This window comes from Pituophis catenifer, unplaced genomic scaffold, assembly GCF_029215685.1.
Source record: "Pituophis catenifer annectens isolate HBS135680 unplaced genomic scaffold, rPitCat1.0.hap2 SCAF_2, whole genome shotgun sequence".
Taxonomy (NCBI): domain Eukaryota; kingdom Metazoa; phylum Chordata; class Lepidosauria; order Squamata; family Colubridae; genus Pituophis; species Pituophis catenifer.
This window is the reverse complement of record NW_027256882.1, coordinates 180963129-180967946: the sequence shown is the minus strand read 5'-3', so window position 1 is coordinate 180967946 and position 4818 is coordinate 180963129.

Here is a 4818-nt window from a genome sequence, read left to right as displayed (position 1 = left end):
GCCATCCCCACCAAGCCACACTACACCCACCAAGCCATGCCCACAGAACCAGTAGTAAAAAAAATTAGATTTCACCACTTTTCCTAGTGTCAAACCAAAGGTACATCAATTTATAAACATTTTCTTTTAAACTGTAAAAGGTAAATTTCATCCCTTTCAGCCACATGTTTTTCCATTGATTCATCTATATAACCAAAGTTCGTAGCCCATTTTAAGCACAAGTAGAATTCTTTTTTTATTGTATCAGTTTAGGAAGGTAAATTATGGTAATATTAAAAAATTGGTTGGGAAAATTTACATTGCCAAATTGGAATCTTACACCAGGAAAATTATTTATGAAAAATTGAGAGCTATTTGTTTGGAACCACTCCAAAAAGGCAACCTCTTCTTTGGATTCTTCAACTATTTGTCTTGGCTACATGAAATATGTATTCTTTTACCATTTGGGGTATGGTAAGATGAAAATGCTTGTAACTAAATCAATCTCTCACATTCAGGATCACTGAAAGTGTACTCTTCAGTTATAAGTACCAAATGAGGATTGCCAACTAGTTCACTCTCCTTTTCCTTTATGATTGGGGTGAGATATGAAGAAACTGGGCAGTTTCCATAGCACAGAATAAAATATTCTCATGACCTGCCAACTACTGTTAAACAGATAGCTAAGAAAATCAAGTGATTTGAACTACAGGTAGTCCTCAACTTATGACTGTAATGGAGTCTGGGCAACAGTCATAAAACAGGACACCTATGTGACCAACTTAATTTTATGACCAGTTTTGTGGCAGGCATTAAGCAAATTCTATTGTTCCCATTGTTCAAATTCATTGTTCACTATGAGATGTTTTTGCCAAAACAGTAACTAGTAAATCATGATCACATGACCACAGGGTGCTGCAAATGGCTATAAATGCAGGCCAGTTGCCGAATGTTTGAAATGTGGTCATGCAACTGGGGGGGAGGGACATCAGGACTTTCGAACCAGGTTGTACATAGTGTTTGAAGGGGTCTATAATAACTTTGAACAATCCATGAACAATTGGTCATAGGTCAAGGGATACCTGTAATTGTTCTGAACACTTTGATTGCAAGAATCAGAAACACTGGCTGGATTTGTATATACTATTTACCCATTTTTAAATTTTTATCCTGACTTTATTATTTTTATTGATAACTCAGGGCAGCAAACATAGCTAATACTCCTTCCTCCTTCTGTTTTCCCCACAATAACCACCTTGTGAAGTGAGTTGGGCTGAAAGAGAGTGACTGGCCCAAAGTTACCCAGCTGATTTTCATGCCTAACTTGGGACTAAAACTCAGTCTCCTGGTTTCTGGCCTGGAACCTTAACCTGGCTCTCAAATCATGTGAATAATGATTTATGGTTTAGCATGTACAAATTTAGCTAACTATAGTTATTCAATAAACTGATTAAGGCTTAGCACAATATGCTATCCTGGCTACTTCCAAGCGGAAAATTTATATCAAACAAAAAGCATTCCATAATTATGCTCCCTTTTTCTGATTAGCATATTTTATTTTATGTTAGTGATGAAAAGAAAAAAAATGACACTGTCGTTGATCTTTAGGACCCACCTAGAATTTAAAATAATGTGACTGTACAGTAAAAGCAGTCCCTGTCTGAACACACATTGTATTTATCTCTCATCTAGGACTGGCAAAAGCTTTATTACATATAGTTCAAAAGATCTGAAATCAAGATCTTTGCTACTTCATAAATTAAAAAGCAGAAATATGTCCTAAACTGAATTAGATCCTGAAATACTTAAAGTTAATTATTTTTCACTCCAAGGCATTTTCCTCATTAAAGTTTTTTCCCAACTACTATTTTGCTACTAACTGGAAAAACAAGATACCCAGCCTCCAACTCCTTATGAAAAACATCTAAATTTCACTAACAAAACCAAATTTAAATTAATGAGGGAGATTCTCATTACATGTTGCTTCTATCATGACAATTTCTTTTTTTGGAGTATTTTTGAAAAAGTTTATAAACCATATGTGGTGTGAATCTAGCTTAATATGATTTACTCAACAGACCATACTTAGTGCAATGTGTGAAGGATTTTCAGTGTATATATATTTTAATCGCATAATCTAGAAACCTGATTTCCAGTCATAACTCAATCATTTGGCCCAGGAATTTCTTTGCTCCATGTTCTCTTGGTTTTAATAAATCAGTAAAGATGAATTCATTTTGATAGGCTTCTTTTTAGCAGTATTTAGCTTTTGCATTGAGTTACTGTATTTGTTAGTCATCTTAAGTGCTCATCTGAACATAGAGATTGGATATAAATTGAATAATTTATTTAATTAATAATTTAACTATGCCAAGATTTATAAAACACAACTTACTAAATACAGTACAATGTTTTGCTAGCTTTATACACAGATTAAGCCATAGACCAGTTGACCAAGCACAGTGGCTAGATTCACACATAATAAGGGAACCAAAACTAACTATATTATGACAATGTAATGTATACCATATGCTTTTTAAATTCAAGAGATTCAGTGATTCACATAATACACTACCAGCATATATCTACAGTTAAATTAACATGTACCCTGGATGGTGGCTTAAATAATGGTTAAGGGGAAGCATAGAACAAAGAATAACAGAGTTGGAAGGGACCTTGGAGGTCTTCTAGTCCAACCCTGCTTGAGCAGGAGACCCTATACCCGTGATGGCGAACCTATGGCACGCGTGCCACAGGTGGCACGCGGAGCCATATCGGTGGGCACGTGAGCTCAGCTCCAGCGTGCATGTGCACGCTGGCCAGCTGATTTTCGGGCCCTTTAGGCCCACTGGTAGTCAGGAAAAAGACTGTTTCCGGCCTCCAGAGGCCCTCCAGGGGAGTGGGGAAGGCCATTTTTGCCTTCCCAGCCTCCTAGAAAGGCTCTGGAGCCTGGGGAGAGCGAAAAATGAGCCTACCTTGCCATCGCATGCCAAAAGTGGGGGGAGCGCAGGGGGGTCGCACATGCATGCGCGGGGGGCGGGGCGCATAGAATTATAGGTGTGGGCATGCATGCGAGCGACCCCCTGCACTCCCCCCATTTTTGGCACGCGATGGCAAAAAGGTTAGCTATCTCTGCCCTATACAATTTCAGACAAATGGCTGTTCAGTCTTTTCTTTAAAATCTCTAGTAATGGAACACCCACAACTTCTGGAAGCAAGCTATTCCATTGGTTTATTGCTCTCATTGTTAGGAAATTTCTCTTTAGTTCTAAGGTTGCTTCTCTCCTTGGTTAGTTTCCGTCCATTGCTTTTTATCTTGCCTTCTGGTGATTTGGAAATAGTTTGATCCCCTAGTCTTTGTAGGAGCCACTCAAATATTGGAACATTGCTATCATGTCTCCCCTAGTCCTTCTTTTCATTAGATTAGCCATATCCAATTCCTGCAACCATTCTTGTTGCAATCGTCAATGTTTTAGCCTCCAGACCCCTAATCAATCTTGTTACTCTTTTCTGCAAAGAAAAGTAAGAACTCTCTCATCCCCACGCATAGCGATTTTGACCTCAACAGGCCACCTGTGTCTGGTTTTTTTTAAAAAGGCAGGAAGTGACCATTTACCACAAGGGATCCTAGTAAGAAAAGGAGAAATGTCAAACTTGCATCAAGCTGTGATTTACTGCTTTTATCAGGAAAGCATGCACTGGATGAATCTTTTAACCTTTAAATAAATCCCAGGGGCCTTATATATTTGCCTACAGTGTTAAACAAAATTAAACAACTCTTTAAAAATATTTAGACTTCCTGTGTTTCCTAAAAACATCAAATATACAGAGACAAATGAGTTACAAAACTAGTATCACTTATTACAATAGCAAACAAAATTTAATTAAAATTAAGCATAATTTCTAGTAATTAGCATAGGATAGCATTTAATATTTGAAATGTTTTGTCAACTTATTTGAAAAAAAAGCACAATGGAGAGTATTCTTCCTGTACATATCTCTTATAGTCCCATCCCTACAAACGTATTGAGTCACTGAGCTTATGAGTAAAGGAATCAAATTACTTAGGGTGGAAGTGGTCTGGAACAAAGACAAATAGGCAACTTTAGGATGAAGGGCTGAGAATGTGTGTGAGTGTGTACCAGCCTGAAGATGACGAGTGGGACCTCGTCGAAACGTTGCCAAGATACTCTCAATCTTACATGGGAAGACCCGAATAAACCAAAACTTGCATATATTTTCACGGGTACAGGTATGCAAGTCTTGGCGTATTCGGGTCTTTTCCTGTGTAAGATTGAGGGTATCTTGGCGACGTTTCGACAAGGTCCCACTCGTCATCTTCAGGCTGGTGTCTTTGGCTTCGTGCTTGTGCGAGGAAAGCGTGATCGGAGATGCCGTCTCTCTATAAATACTGGTGGGGAGGTGGGTAGTACTGGCTTTGTTGCTGTAAGCGGGTTGCTGTGTGTCCATTAGTCTTTTGTGTTGTAACGACCTGGGTAATGGGTTGTGGTAGCATCCTGAGTTCTATTGTTGTGACATCCTGAGTCCTGTGCTGCAACATCCTGAGTACAACACTTGTTACAACACTAAAGCTCAGGATGTTACAACACAGCCAGCTACCCAGGATGTTGCAGCACAGGACTCAGTATGTCACAACAATAGAACTCAGGATGCTACCACACAACGCATTACCCAGGTCGATACAACACAAAAATTAATGGGCACACAGCTAGGACCTCGCCCACACAGGATGTTATGAAACAGCCGACTAATATGCAAACATCAACTCCATCAACTAATCAAGATGTAACAACACAGCCAACCAACCCGCTTACAACA